This window comes from Triturus cristatus, chromosome 3_1 (genome assembly GCF_964204655.1).
Source record: "Triturus cristatus chromosome 3_1, aTriCri1.1, whole genome shotgun sequence".
Classification (NCBI taxonomy): domain Eukaryota; kingdom Metazoa; phylum Chordata; class Amphibia; order Caudata; family Salamandridae; genus Triturus; species Triturus cristatus.
Window position 1 is genome coordinate 255,731,771 of NC_140583.1, and position 17,328 is coordinate 255,749,098.

Sequence of the window (17,328 nt, forward strand, 5' to 3'; positions counted from 1 at the left end):
ATCGGGTTCTGGGAATCACAAAATTGCCACTGTTGGATGACCTCAAGAGGCGGCCAGGCTGATATGGCTGCGCAAGATTGTGCAAATAGGCTGGAGCGGAGCCTTGGCGAATTTTAAAGAGGATGCACAAAGTTTTGAAGGCCACTCGATCGAGATTTTTAACCAATGGAGGTCACGTAGAGCCTGCATTGCGGACATTCTCCTTGGGACATTATGCAGCAGGCGGGCGGCTGAGTTTTGTACGACCTGGAGTTTATTAATTGTAGCTTTATCTGCTCCTAGATAAAGCACATTGCCATAGTCGATATGGGACATCACAAGGGCCTGTACGACAGTTCAACGAGTGGACTCAGGCAGCATCCATATGATCTTTTGCAACCAGCGAAGGGTGTTAAAGCAGATCGCAGCGACCCTAGTTGCCTGCTACCTCATCGAGAGTTTGTCGTCGATTAGGACACCGAGGTTGCGAGCAACAGGCACGGGGGTAGGCAGAGGACCCATGTCACTGGGCCAATGTCGTGGACCCCAGAGATCTTTTTGTTTGCCTAGTATGATCACCTCGGTCTTATCTCCGTTGAGCTTTAACAGATGCATTTGCATCCAGGCTGCAACGCGAGAGAGGCCGATTATAGTTGCCTACAGTAACTATAACGGGGGAATTTCATTGGTTTTTTATCAGTAAAATGTACAGCTAACTATAACATGTGTGAAACCTATGGTTTTTTCAGTGAATTTGCAAGGTTTTTTAAATGCTAATTCCTAACTATAACGTGTGTGAAACCTATGGTTTTTTCAGTGAATTTGTACGGTTTTTTAAATGCTAACTTACTTTACGCCATTCGTGGCGTGCGCGCCCAGTTAACGCAGTTCGTTCCGTGCGCGCACGGTGCGCTTCGCGCACCGTGCGCGCACAGTGAGCACGCCCACTTTACGCAGTTAGTGCCATGCACGCACGGTGGTCACATTATGCGGGATGGGCCATGTACGCACGATGCGCTTCGCGCACCGTGCGCACATGGGGGACATATTATGCGCATCGTTGTGAAATGTTTTGTTTATTATTTTCGTTTAGTTGTTAAGCCATGCACAAATGGTGCCATTCGGGCACCATTTGAACATAGGGTGGGGAGAGTGTGGATAATTTTTTTTTTTTAAACAAATTTTTACCGTATGCGTACGGTAAGCGTAATCGCCGATTTTTCGCCTTGGGGGTTGTTTGGGGGCCCGTATATCACTGCTGGGTGATTATTATCTCAATATACTGCCCCTTTACACATTTTTGGGCTTCATTTATGCTGCCCCACTCAGAGTGCGAGAGAGAAAATGGCGGCCGCCGCTTCCTGGTTTCGGCCGATTCGAATGTTTACTAAGATCTAAGAGCCAATCAGAATCGCGCTCGCGCACGTCACCGTACGCGTACGGTAAGCGCACCGTAAGCTGGCTCAGATATATATATTGATTTAAAGGCTATTTTCTCAGAATCTACTGAACAGATTTACACCAAACCTACAAAAGGCACTTCCTTGACCTGAGGACTACCTCTCTGCCAAATTTCAAGTAATTCTGTTCAGCCGTTCGGGCTGTAGCTGTGTCTAAAGGTCCTATGGAAAAATGCATGGGAAAAACGCGTTTTGGGACCCCCCTTTTATCTCAGCCCCCGCTTGATGAATCCCCCTGAGACTTTCAGGGTAGGAGCGCCCCACCTATTTTGAAAAATTCGCGAGGATTCATCGACCGGCGCAAAAGTTATTCAAAATAGAATGTTGCGGATTTCCTATGGAAACGTGGTCCTAACTATAACTACCTACTGGCGACCGCCAGTAGGTAATATATATATATATATATATATATATATATATATATATATATATATATATATATATATATATATATATATATTATCTGCTGGCGGTCGCCAGTAGATAGTTATAGTTAGGACCGTGTTTCCATAGGAAATCTCAAAATTCTATTTTGAATAACTTTGGCGCCGGTTGGCGAATCTTCGCGAAATTTTCAAAACGAATGGGGCGCTCCGCTCAGCTCCTACCCTGAAAGTCTCGGGGGGATTCCTTAAGCGGGGGCCGAGAATAAAGGGGGGTCCCAAAACGCGTTTTCCCCATGCATTTTCCCATAGGACCTTTAGTCGAAGGTACAGCCCGAACGGCTGAACAGAATTACTTGAAATTTGGCAGAGAGGTAGTCCTCAGGTCAGGGATGTGCCTTTTGCATATATGGAGTCAATCTGTTCAGTAGTTCCTGAGAAAATTGCATTTAAAAGCACATACATATCTATAGCCGCGCACCGTGCGCGCACCCTAACGTGCGCGAGCGCAATTCTGATTGGTTGTTACATGTCAGTGAACGTTCGATTCGGTCGAAATCAGGAAGTGGCGGCCACCATTTTGTTTGTTTTCAGTGCGAGAGTGGAAAAGGAAGGTGGCGAACGTGAAAAGGGGGCAGGGTAGAGAGTTCTTGACCCCCTAGCCTTTGTCAGGGGGTCCCTGAAGGCAGAAAAAAACATTTAACATTTTTTTTTTAAATCGCGGGGGTGCGCGCATGGTGAAAAACCATTAAAAAAAAAAAACATTTTTAATACGTAGTTTATTGAAAAATAAATATATAAAACAAATAATAATACATACATAACTTAGCATTTAAAAAACCGTACAAATTCACTGAAAAAAACATAGGTGCACACACGTTATAGTTAGGAATTAGCATTTAAAAACCTTGCAAATTCACTTTAAAAACCATAGGTTTCACACATGTTATAGTTAGGTGGATATTTTACTCGTAAAAAACCAATGAAATTCCACCGTTATAGTTAGTTCAGATAACTATAACTCGCGCGACCGCCACTCTATCACAGGGATGATGTCATCAGTGATGTCAAGAGTGATGACACTGACCATGTCATGAGTGATGTAATATGTGACGTCATGAGCAGAGGATTGCGGGCGCGCGAGTTATAGTTATCTGAACTAACTATAACGGTGGAATTTCATTGGTTTTTTATGAGTGAAATATCCACCTAACTATAACATGTGTGAAACCTATGGTTTTTTAAGTGAATATATATATATATATATATATATCCAAACACAAAGGGGCCTGCTGTAGAAAGAGCCCACACCAGGTCGATCCATTGCCAAACAATTTTATTGAAGGGTGTAGCGAGGACGCAGCAAAGCCTCACAGGAATAAAGTTCAATCTGCTGCCTGACGCGTTTCGTGTTATCCACTTCTTCAGAGGCAGGGACTGGAGGGGTCAAGACACCGCATTTTTTGCACTCTTTTGAGTCCCAAGTGGGGTGTGGGGGACTGAGAGTGTTAGCGGGGGCTCAAGCTCTGCCCCACACCCCACTTGGGATTCATTCAAACAATTTGAGAGGCAAGACGCTGCAGCTCACTGTAGCGGTACTGCACTACATCGACCAGCAGGCCATGGGTGTGGCAACGCCCATTCGGGGCGGGACTCATGACTTCAAAAGAGTGCAAAAAATGCGGTGTCTTGACCCCTCCAGTCCCTGCCTCTGAAGAAGTGGATAACACGAAACGCGTCAGGCAGCAGATTGAACTTTATTCCTGTGAGGCTTTGCTGCGTCCTCGCTACACCCTTCAATAACATTGTTTGGCAATGGATCGACCTGGTGTGGGCTCTTTCTACAGCAGGCCCCTTTGTGTTTGGATGTTTAGCGGCCCCGCCTGAGCCGCAGAAAGAGCCCCGGTGTTCTGGTGAGCACCCCAGCAACGACGCCAACCGACGCCGCTGCATATGGACTGGGTGCCAGTATTGGGGGACTGAGAGTGTTAGCGGGGGCTCAAGCTCTGCCCCACACCCCACTTGGGATTCATTCAAACAATTTGAGAGGCAAGACGCTGCAGCTCACTGTAGCGGTACTGCACTACATCGACCAGCAGGCCATGGGTGTGGCAACGCCCATTCGGGGCGGGACTCATGACTTCAAAAGAGTGCAAAAAATGCGGTGTCTTGACCCCTCCAGTCCCTGCCTCTGAAGAAGTGGATAACACGAAACGCGTCAGGCAGCAGATTGAACTTTATTCCTGTGAGGCTTTGCTGCGTCCTCGCTACACCCTTCAATAAAATTGTTTGGCAATGGATCGACCTGGTGTGGGCTCTTTCTACAGCAGGCCCCTTTGTGTTTGGATGTTTAGCGGCCCCGCCTGAGCCGCAGAAAGAGCCCCGGTGTTCTGGTGAGCACCCCAGCAACGACGCCAACCGACGCCGCTGCATATGGACTGGGTGCCAGTATTGGGGGACTGAGAGTGTTAGCGGGGGCTCAAGCTCTGCCCCACACCCCACTTGGGATTCATTCAAACAATTTGAGAGGCAAGACGCTGCAGCTCACTGTAGCGGTACTGCACTACATCGACCAGCAGGCCATGGGTGTGGCAACGCCCATTCGGGGCGGGACTCATGACTTCAAAAGAGTGCAAAAAATGCGGTGTCTTGACCCCTCCAGTCCCTGCCTCTGAAGAAGTGGATAACACGAAACGCGTCAGGCAGCAGATTGAACTTTATTCCTGTGAGGCTTTGCTGCGTCCTCGCTACACCCTTCAATAAAATTGTTTGGCAATGGATCGACCTGGTGTGGGCTCTTTCTACAGCAGGCCCCTTTGTGTTTGGATGTTTAGCGGCCCCGCCTGAGCCGCAGAAAGAGCCCCGGTGTTCTGGTGAGCACCCCAGCAACGACGCCAACCGACGCCGCTGCATATGGACTGGGTGCCAGTATTGGGGGACTGAGAGTGTTCGCGGGGGCTCAAGCTCTGCCCCACACCCCACTTGGGATTCATTCAAACAATTTGAGAGGCAAGACGCTGCAGCTCACTGTAGCGGTACTGCACTACATCGACCAGCAGGCCATGGGTGTGGCAACGTCCATTCGGGGCGGGACTCATGACTTCAAAAGAGTGCAAAAAATGCGGTGTCTTGACCCCTCCAGTCCCTGCCTCTGAAGAAGTGGATAACACGAAACGCGTCAGGCAGCAGATTGAACTTTATTCCTGTGAGGCTTTGCTGCGTCCTCGCTACACCCTTCAATAAAATTGTTTGGCAATGGATCGACCTGGTGTGGGCTCTTTCTACAGCAGGCCCCTTTGTGTTTGGATGTTTAGCGGCCCCGCCTGAGCCGCAGAAAGAGCCCCGGTGTTCTGGTGAGCACCCCAGCAACGACGCCAACCGACGCCGCTGCATATGGACTGGGTGCCAGTATTGGGGGACTGAGAGTGTTAGCGGGGGCTCAAGCTCTGCCCCACACCCCACTTGGGATTCATTCAAACAATTTGAGAGGCAAGACGCTGCAGCTCACTGTAGCGGTACTGCACTACATCGACCAGCAGGCCATGGGTGTGGCAACGCCCATTCGGGGCGGGACTCATGACTTCAAAAGAGTGCAAAAAATGCGGTGTCTTGACCCCTCCAGTCCCTGCCTCTGAAGAAGTGGATAACACGAAACGCGTCAGGCAGCAGATTGAACTTTATTCCTGTGAGGCTTTGCTGCGTCCTCGCTACACCCTTCAATAAAATTGTTTGGCAATGGATCGACCTGGTGTGGGCTCTTTCTACAGCAGGCCCCTTTGTGTTTGGATGTTTAGCGGCCCCGCCTGAGCCGCAGAAAGAGCCCCGGTGTTCTGGTGAGCACCCCAGCAACGACGCCAACCGACGCCGCTGCATATGGACTGGGTGCCAGTATTGGGGGACTGAGAGTGTTAGCGGGGGCTCAAGCTCTGCCCCACACCCCACTTGGGATTCATTCAAACAATTTGAGAGGCAAGACGCTGCAGCTCACTGTAGCGGTACTGCACTACATCGACCAGCAGGCCATGGGTGTGGCAACGCCCATTCGGGGCGGGACTCATGACTTCAAAAGAGTGCAAAAAATGCGGTGTCTTGACCCCTCCAGTCCCTGCCTCTGAAGAAGTGGATAACACGAAACGCGTCAGGCAGCAGATTGAACTTTATTCCTGTGAGGCTTTGCTGCGTCCTCGCTACACCCTTCAATAAAATTGTTTGGCAATGGATCGACCTGGTGTGGGCTCTTTCTACAGCAGGCCCCTTTGTGTTTGGATGTTTAGCGGCCCCGCCTGAGCCGCAGAAAGAGCCCCGGTGTTCTGGTGAGCACCCCAGCAACGACGCCAACCAACGCCGCTGCATATGGACTGGGTGCCAGTATTGGGGGACTGAGAGTGTTAGCGGGGGCTCAAGCTCTGCCCCACACCCCACTTGGGATTCATTCAAACAATTTGAGAGGCAAGACGCTGCAGCTCACTGTAGCGGTACTGCACTACATCGACCAGCAGGCCATGGGTGTGGCAACGTCCATTCGGGGCGGGACTCATGACTTCAAAAGAGTGCAAAAAATGCGGTGTCTTGACCCCTCCAGTCCCTGCCTCTGAAGAAGTGGATAACACGAAACGCGTCAGGCAGCAGATTGAACTTTATTCCTGTGAGGCTTTGCTGCGTCCTCGCTACACCCTTCAATAAAATTGTTTGGCAATGGATCGACCTGGTGTGGGCTCTTTCTACAGCAGGCCCCTTTGTGTTTGGATATATATATATATATATATATATATATATATATATATATATATATATATATATATATATATATATATATATATATATATATATATATATATATATATATATATATATATATATATATATATATATATATATATGTATATATATATATAAAACTGGGTTTTTGCCTCTTGGCAAAGAAGAAAAACGCACTCTCTTGGAGATAGAAGTTATTGCGGTTTTAATTTAGGATCTTGCCATGGCCAACGCGTTTCGCCTTCACATAAGGCTTGATCACGGGATGTTTCTCACATGAGAGGCGAAACCTCAGTTTCATTGTTTACCGGCGTGGCCCTGCTGGATGAAACGCACCGCCCCACCATAGAGCGCCGGCGTCTATACTTGGGCTACATTGTGGCAATATATATATATATATATATATATTCACTGAAAAAACCATAGGTTTCAGGGGTGTTATAGTTAGCTGGACATTTCACTTGTACAAAACCATTGAAATTCCTCCGTTATAGTTAGTTCTACTAACCATAACTTGCGCGCCGGCAATCCACTGCTGATGACGTCACATATTACATCTATTAGATGATGTCATCAGTGATGTCATTTGAGATGTCATCAGTGATGTGATCAGTGATGTCACTGACCATGTCATAAATGATTTAATATGTGACATCATCAGCAGTGGATTGTGGGCGCGCAAGTTATAGTTAGTACAACTAACTATAACGGAGGAATTTCAATGGTTTTATGCGAGTGAAATGTCCAGCTACCTATAACACCCCTGAAACCTATGGTTTTTTTCAGTGAATTTCTAAGGTTTTTTAAATGCTAATTCCTAACTATAACATGTCTGAAACCTATGGTTTTTTCAGTGAATTTCTAAGGTTTTTTAAATGCTAATTCCTAACTATAACATGTCTGAAACCTATGGTTTTTTCAGTGAATTTCAAAGGTTTTTTAAATGCTAATTCCTAACTATAACATGTCTGAAACCTATGTTTTTTTCAGTGAATTTCAAAGGTTTTTTAAATGCTAATTGCTAACTATAACATGTCTGAAACCTATGTTTTTTTCAGTGAATTTCAAAGATTTCTTAAATTACAATCTTTAAATATAATAATAGTTATATTTATTTTTTTGATACTGATTTTCTACATTTTTGTAACTATTTATTTTTACATATTTTATTTTTGAAACTACATTATATATTTTTAATATGAATGGATTTTTTTTTAAATATTGAAACTGTTTTTTTATTTTCTAATATATTTATATTATTTTTTTATTTATTAATTTTTTGTTTAACAAATGTGGGAGTCGCGCACCCACAGCGTACCTTTCTCAATCGCTGCGCGGAACCTAGCTGCCATTTTAGGATTGTTGTGTAGGATCCACGTAGGATGTGCGATGGGTTCGTATTTTCCTGCGCGATTGCCATGCGACCGGTACGCGACTCCAGGTGCATACGCGACACATATGTATTACTTTACGTGATGCTCGCGTGCTTGCACGTGACATCATATACGCGTTCGCCGTGTTAGGAGTCACGCATCCAGCGCATACACACCAGGGGGCCGCGCTGAGCGCCGCGCTGGGTGCGCGACTCCTAATTTGCCCATAAAAAAAAGATTTGCACCTATCACTAATTTCTATTGTCCCCGGGGAACATCCCCCTATATAGCCTATATACAACGTTGGGGACCGTTTTGCACACTTCTGTCATTGGGCTACATCTGGGTGATATTTGTGCTGCATTTGGGATCTTTTGTCTCTGGTGGCCATCTTGAGAGATTTATTTGTTATGAAGTTTCCTAATTTCCTCATTTACTGCAGTCTCCTCAGTAGGAAATGCTTTCAGTTTTTTACTTTGATTCCATCAAGAAGGTATTCAGATATGTCACACATTTGCCATCAATTCTGAATGTTAGCACTCTAGTTGCTCATTAGATCACTGTAGTAAAGCTACTGCTCACCAGGGAAGTCTGCTGCTGGTATTGAAAGTGCATGTTTCCGTCTGCATGTCAGAATTTTTTAATGAAATAGAAGAGGATTTGAGAAGTCACTCAAAATGTGCCCTAATTTTTCTTTCTGCAGCACTAATCATACTTTCTATGGCCAAATGAACCCCCTCATTTTGTTCCATTTAAATTAGATGTTTTAAGAGTTACCACTTTATTCCAATCAAGATGGCTTCAGGTGTGCAATACGTTTGTCATAAGTAAGACTGTTAGCGCTCTAGTTGTTCTTTAGAACACTCTGGGAAGCTGCAGTAGAACACAAAGGAATCAACTGACAGTCTCTACCCTGGAAGAACATGTTTTACTAAGAATGTCAGACTTCATTCTCACATGACTGAGAAAGATATTGTGAATTTACAGAAAATATGCTCTCAGTTTAGCTTATAGATCACCTTCCAAACCTCTGTGGGAAAAGCATGAGAAAATAGTTTTCTCTCAAACATGATTCATGATATCCCAGCAGAAGGCTTTTTCACATGGTAAAATCACCTTATAACACACCACAATTCCTAAAATGAGTATGGTACCATCAGCAAAGGATTTATAATGTAACTAAAGTCTTAAAACCTTCTAATAACTGCAATGCTTTTTAATGAGATGCTATCATGTATGTTGGTCCCAAGATGGCTGTCAACACTTCTTGGATGAAGTGCTGACAGCCAATCAGATGTCACGATGAGATGTGTGGTTAGGCTCCGCCCAGATATATATGTGATTTTACTTTTGATTTTCTAAGGAACTACTGAACGGATTTACACCATTTAACCATAAGGCATGAGTGTGAACCAAGGGCTACCTCTTTGCCAAATTTGGTGTAATTCCGTTCAGTGTAGCTGCGATTAAAGGTTCCTATGGAAAATTGCAAGGGGAAAACATGTTTTGGGACCCCTCTTTTATCTCAGCCCCTGCTTGATGAATCACCCCGAGACTTTCAGGATAGGAGCGGACCGGAGCGCCCCACCAGTTTTGAACATTTTGCAAAGATTCGTCAACCGGCGCCAAAGTTGTTCCAAATAGAATGTTGCGGATTTCCTATGGATAATAGGTCCTAACTATAACTACCTACTGGCGAAAGCCAGTAGGTTATATATATATATATATATATATACATATATATATTCACTGAAAAAACCATAGGTTTCACACACGTTATAGTTAGGAATTAGCATTTAAAAAACCTTGCAAATTCACTTAAAAAACCATAGGTTTCACACATGTTATAGTTAGCTGGACATATCACTCGTGAAAAACCATTGAAATTCCCCCGTTATAGTTAGTGCAGGCAACTATAACTCACACGACCGCAATCCTCTGCTGATGACGTCAGATATTACATCACTGTATTTAGACACTTATTTACCCATGTCTTCTTCCATTAATCTTTAGCTATACATATATTACAAATATTTTTTTTTTCAGAAAGACACATATGTCATCAGTGATGTAATATCTGACGTCATCAGCAGAGGATTGTGGTCGCGTGAGTTATAGTTGCCTGCACTAACTATAACGGGGGAATTTCAATGGTTTTTCACGAGTGAAATGTCCAGCTAACTATAACATGTGTGAAACCTATGGTTTTTTAAGTGAATTTGCAAGGTTTTTTAAATGCTAATTCCTAACTATAACGTGTGTGAAAACTATGGATTTTTCAGTGAATTTGTACGGTTTTTAAAAGCGAAGTTATTTTTATTTTTTATTTATTTTTTTAAGGTTTTTCACCGTGCGCGTACCGTACGCGCACGGTGCGCTTCGCGTACCGTGCGCGCGCTGTGGGCGCGCGGTGCGCGTTCCGTTTCTACCGAACGCGCACGCTACGCGTACTCCGCGATTTTTCCCAAAAAAATTAAAGGAAATTTTGGCCCTTGGGGGCCCTTCTGGGACCACCTGACAAAGGCTAGGGGGTCAGGAACTGTCCACCCTGCCCCCTTTTCACGTTCTCCACCTTTGTTTTTCACCCCCTCAGACTGCGAGAGACAAAATGGCTGCCGACACTTCCTGGTTTCGACCGATTCGAATGTTTACTAAGATCTAACAACCAATCAGAATCGCGCTCGCGCACGGCAGCGTGCGCGTACGGTAAGTTTTACCGTACGCGTACGGTGCGCGCTTATAGATATATATATGCTTTTAAATGCTATTTTCTCAGGAAATACTGAACAGATTTACACCAGACCTGCAAAAGGCACATCCCTGACCTGAGGACTACCTCTCTGCCAAATTTCAAGTAATTCTGTTCAGCCGTTCGGGCTGTAGCTTGGACTAAAGGTCCTATGGAAAAATGCATGGGGAAAACGTGTTTTGGGACCTCCCCCTTTTTCTCAGCCCCCGCTTGACGAATCCCCCCGAGACGTTCAGGGAAGGAGCGGAATGGAGCGCCCCACCTATTTTGAAAATTTCGCGAGGATTCGTCAATCGGCGCCAAAGTTATTCCAAATAGAATGTTGCGGATTTCCTATGGAAACACGATCCTAACTATAACTATCTACTGGCGACTGCCAGTAGATAATATATATATATATATATATATATATATATATATATTCACTTAAAAAACCATAGGTTTCACACATGTTATAGTTAGCTGGACATTTCACTCGTAAAAAAACATTGAAATTCCCCCGTTATAGTTAGTTCAGATAACTATAACTCGCGCGACCGCAATCCACTGCAGATGACGTCACATATACATCACTCATGACATGGTCACTTGCATCACTCATGACATCATTGATGACATCATCCTTGTGATAGAGTGGCGGCCGCGCGAGTTATAGTTATCTGAACTAACTATAACGGGGGAATTTCAATGGTTTTTTACGAGAGAAATGTCAAGCTAACTATAACATGTGTGAAATCTATGGTTTTTTAAGTGAATTTGCAAGGTTTTTTAAATGCTAATTCCTAACTATAACGTGTGTGAAACCTATGTTTTGTTAAGTGAATTTGTACGGCTTTTTAAATGCTAAGTTATGTATGTTTTTTTATATTTTTTATATACATATATATATATTTTTTTTTTTAAGGATTTTCACCGTGCTTGCACTGTGCTCGCACGGTGCGCGCACCCCGCGATTTTTTGGAAAAAAAATTGTTTTTTTCACCCTTCGGGGTCCTTCAGGGACCCCCTGACAAAGGCTAGGGGGTCAGTAACTCTCTACCCTGCCCCCTTTTCACGTTCGCCACCTTCCTTTTTCACTCTCGCACTGAAAACAAACAAAATGGCGGCCGACACTTCCTGATTTCGACCGATTCGAACATTGACTGACATGAAACCACCAATCAGAATTATGCTCGCGCTCGTTAGGGAGCTCGCACGGTGCGCGCACGGTGCGCGGCTATAGATATGTATGTGCTTTTAACTGCAATTTTCTCAGGATCTACTAAACAGATTGACTCCATATATGCAAAAGGCACATCCCTGAGCTGAGGACTACCTCTTTGCCAAATTTCAAGTAATTCTGTTCAGCCGTTCGGGCTGTACCTTGGACTAAAGGTCCCTATGGAAAATTGCATGGGGAAAACACGTTTTGGGACCCCCTTTTTACTCCGCCCCCGCTTGACGAATCCCCCCGAGACTTTCAGGGTAACAGCGGATCGGAGCGCCCCACCTATTTTGAAAATTTTGCGAGGATTCGTCAACCGGCGCCAAAGTTATTCAAAATAGAATTTTGAGATTTCCAATGGAAACACGGTCCTAACTATAACTATCTACTGGCGACCGCCAGTAGATAATATATATATATATATATATATATATATATATATATATATATATATATATATATATATATATATATATATATATCTACTGGCGGTCGATAGTTATAGTTAGGACCGTGTTTCCATTGGAAATCTCAAAATTCTATTTTGAATAACTTTGGCGCCGGTTGACGAATCCTCGCGAAATTTTCAAAACTAAGGGGGCGCTCCGTTCAGCTCCTACCCTGAAAGTCTCGGGGTGATTCGTCAAGCGGGGGCCGAGAAAAAAGGGGGGTCCCAAAACACGTTTTCCCCATGCATTTTTCCATAGGACCTTTAGACGCAGCTACAGCCCGAACGGCTGAACAGAATTACTTGAAATTTGGCAGAGAGGTAGCCATAAGGTCAAGGAAGTGCCTCTGGTGTAAATCTGTTCAGTATTTCCTGAGAAAATAGCATTTAAAAGCATATCAATATCTATACGCGCGCAGGGTGCGCGCACTGTGCAAGCCCTGTGCGCGCACCCTGCCGTGCGCGAGCGTAATTCTGATTGGTTGTTAGATGTCAGTAAACATTCGAATCGGTCGAAATCAGGAAGTGTCGGCCGCCATTTTGTCTGTCGGACTGAAAAGGAAAGGTGGAGAACGTGAATAGCGGGCAGAGTAGGGAGATCTTAACCCCCAAGCCATTGTCAGGGGGTCACAGTAGGACCACGAAGGGCAAAAAAAATTATTTACATTTTTTTTTAAAACATCGCGAGGTGCGCGCACTCTGCGCGCACCCGAAAAAAATATTTAACAAAATAGAAATAAAAATCAAGTTTAAGTGTTTAGATATTAGGTGGCTCTAAAAAGAGCCCGTGTGTTCATTGAGTGTTTTTCGGTACCTACAAGTAAGTACCAATGCAGAGTCTAAAGTTCAAGAGGAAGACTCTGTTCCCTTCATCATTGAAATGTACACCGTCTCCTCTATAAATGTCTTGCATGTTGTAACGCAAGTTGTTGTGGTATATAGAACCCATACCATAGTCTCTGAGGAAAGCAGAAACAGACTTATTGACGTGCTTTCTTGCTTTGTCAATTTGCGTACAAAATTGGTTGGACCACTTCCACTTTTGCCTTTGGCATATATTAGAATATACAAAGGCAGTTTGTGGAAAAAGTGACATCAATTGCAGAAAGGTGTCCTTAATAAGCCTTTCCAGACCTACCCCAGTTAAAGTGCCTAGGTCATTTCCACCACAGTGCACAATAATAAGGTTAGGCTGTGGGAGATGTAGAAAGGTTTTCACCAAAGGCATTAATTGGTGCCACGTTAACCCTCTCTGACCAATCCATTTAATGTCTACATTTGGCAAAGCAAGGTCTTTGAAAATACCTCTTTTTCTGCATACTTTTCACTCCAGAAGACATAGCTATGACCTACAATCCACACTGTGAACATCTTCCAAGGAGAACAGGATGCACTCAGGAGGTGTCTTTCAGTAGAATGGCAATATGAAAAGAAAGACAGTTGAAAAATGGAGGCATACATACTTTTTTTAATAAAAAGAACTCATTGGCTGATTCAAACCATTTTACAGTTAAAACTAGGCTGTATGTTTACATTTTTAAAAGCATGTTTTGTATTGGTTCAGAAAAATATGTTCCCACAGAAGATTACTTTGGATTTGCTGTTAGGTTTGAAAAGTCAAGCACTCTTGCTCTTTGGATTTGAAACATTGTGTGCTGAACTTCTGACCTCTCTGCTCACACCAGTGTTCCATGACCTGTTGCTATGGTAGCAGGCAGAAGTCATGTTGGGGGAAGGGATGATTTGGAAAGGGGTTGAAAGTTGCAACCAATAGAAATGTGTGATTCCATTTGAAAAAATGTGGGAAGGACTGTGATTTTACATTAACATGTATATGTGTGAAAAAAGAGAGGTAAACATTGCCATTTACTGGTTGTGGTGAGAGGAGAGAGGTGTACAGCTCTGAGATTCTGGCTCTGATAATCTGCTGTTTGAGTGCCACATTTCTTTCTCAACTAACTAATTTTAAAGATGAGTTATCAGTTTGAGGGGGGATGTATGTGGTGATTTTTGATATAAATATTAGAATTGTCATTCTTCTTTTAAAGTTGTGTTTTACATTTTGTGTTTTAGGAGATATTTAACTGTCTTGAACTTGTACGATATTATGGAGTATGTCTTCACTGTAAGTTAAGGTGTACTGGTATCACTGAGGAATACTGTTTTGTGCTTAAAATCAAATCATGAGTCTGTCTGCACACAGGATTTGTTGTCAGAGATTTCATTTGTGTTGCTCTTGTTCTGTTAGCCTTGCACTCGCAGAAAAGGGGCAGTTTGTATTCTTAAAGTGTGATGGTTAGCATTCAGCAGAAATTAGTTACTCACAAATGAGAGGCAAATGCAAACACATTTGAAAATAGCATGGTACATTTTCCTACCACTTTAAAAGTTGTGTTTTACATTTTATGTTAAGGAAGATATTTAAGTGCCTTGAACATGTTAGATATTATGGAGTATGTCTTCACTATAAGTTAAGGTGTACTGGTATCACCCAGGAATACTGTTTTCTGCCTAGAACCACACCATGACACAGTGTGCACACGGGAATTGTTATCAGAGATTTAATTTGTGTTGGTCTTGCTCTATTACCCTTGCACTCGCAGGAAAGGGGCAGCTTGTTTTTTGTAATACATGGTCATGGTGTCAAGGAGCTGTTAGAACATGTGCTTTTTTCTGCTTGTCTTTAATATAAGAAAAAAGTGTCAGGCTGTCACAGTAATTATCACTTACTCCACCACAGTACTAAATGTGCTTTCAAATTGCCAAACAAAATATCGCTTTGTGGTTAGAATCACACCATGAGTCTGTGTGCACACAGGAATTGTTGTCAGAGATTTAATTTGTATTGCTATTGTTTTGTAAAACTTGCACTTTTAAGAAAGGGCAGTTTCTTTTTTTCAACTGTGTTGGTTAGCACTCAGCAGAAATCACTATCTCAAAAATGAGAGGCAAATGCAAACACATTTGAGAATAGCATGGTACATTTTCCTACCAATTTAAAAGTTGTGTTTTACATTTTTTATGTTAAGGAAGATATTTAAGTGCCTTGAACTTGAAAGATATTATGGAGTATGTCTTCACCATAAGTTAAGGTGTACTGGTATGACCCAGGAATACTGTTTTCTGTCTAGAATCACACCATGAGACAACATGCACACAGGAATTGTTGTCAGAGATTTAATTTGTGTTCCTGTTGTTCTGTAAAACTTGCACTTTCAGAAAAAGGGCCTGGTATCACCAAGGAATACTGTTTTGTGCCTAGAATCACACCATGAGACAGTGTGCACACAGGAATTGTTGTCAGAGATTTAATTTGTGTTGCTGTTGTTCTGTAAAACTTGCACTCGCAGGAAAAGGCCAGCTTGTTTTCTTCAACTGTGATGGTTAGCACTCAGCAGAAATCACTATCTCACAAATGAGAGGCAAATGCTAACACATTTGAAAACCACAGGGTAGATTTTCCTTCCACTCCTGCAATGGGTGAGGTAGTTCCTACATGTACAAAACTCCAATTAACCTTTACCAAACATGTACTCTTACACACATATCTGCAGTCTTCATGCACTTGTAAAAGTCTCCATGCAGATCTCTCTTGCAACTGACAATACACAGTCTCCAGAAACACACTCTTTGCACACATGCAGCAGCTTCTCCTACACTCCCATGCATAATACTCAGCTCTGTGTTGTGTTTCAGATAGCAGTGTATAATGCAAACACATTCAACGTCACCAAGGCTCATTTCCTTTGTTCTACTCTAATCACTCACCCTGTAACACATGCTGATGGTCTCAAGTAGCTGTTAGGACATGTGCTATTTTTGGCTTGTCTAAAATATAAGGGAAATGTGTCAGGCTGTCTCAGTAATTATCACTTGCTCCATCCACAGTACTAAATGTGCTTTCAAATTGCCAAAGGAAATATCGTTTTCTGCCTAGAATCACACCATGAGTCTGTGTGCACACAGGAATTGTTGTCAGAGATTAAATTTGTGTTGCTCTTGTTCTGTAAGACTTGCACTCGTAGGAAAGGGCCAGCTTGTTTTCTTCAAATGTGTTGGTTAGCACTCAGCAGAAATCACTATCAGAAAAATGAAAGGCAAATGGTAACACATTTCAAATTAACTAGGTAGATTTTCCATCAAATCTTGTAATGGGTGAGGTAGTTCCTACATGTACAAAACTCCAATTAACCTTTATCAAACATGTACTCTTACACACATATCTGCAGTCTTCATGCAGTTGAAAAAGTCTCCATGCAGATCTCTCTTGCAACTGACAATACACAGTCTCCAGAAACACACTCTTTGCACACATGCAGCAGCTTCTCCTACACTCCCATGCATAATACTCAGCTATGTATTGTGTTTCAGATAGCAGTGTGTAATGCAAACACATTCAACGTCATCAAGGCACATTTCCTTTGCTGTAGTCTAATCAGTCACCCTGTAACACATGGTCATGGTCTCAAGAAGCTGTTAGGACATGTGCTCTTTTTGGCTTGTCTAAAATATAAGGGAAATGTGTCAGGCTATCACAATAATTATCACTTGCTCCATCCACAGTACTAAATGTGCTTTCAAATTGCCAAAGGAAATATCGTTTTCTGCCTAGAATCACACCATGAGTCTGTGTGCACACAGGAATTGTTGTCAGAGATTTAATTTGTGTTGCTCTTGTTCTGTAAGACTTGCACTCGTAGGAAAGGGGCAGCTTGTCTTCTTCAACTGTGATGGTTAGCACTCAGCAGAAATCACTATCTCACAAATAAGAGGCAAATGCTAACACATTTGAAAACCACAGGGTAGATTTACCATCAAATCTTGCAATGGCGGAGGTAGTTCCTACATGTTCAAAACTCAAATTAACCCTTACCACACATCTACTCTTATACGCATGTCTGCACTCTTCATGCAGTTGTGCAAGTTTCCATGCAGATCTCTCTTGCAACTGACAATACACAGTCTCCAGAAACA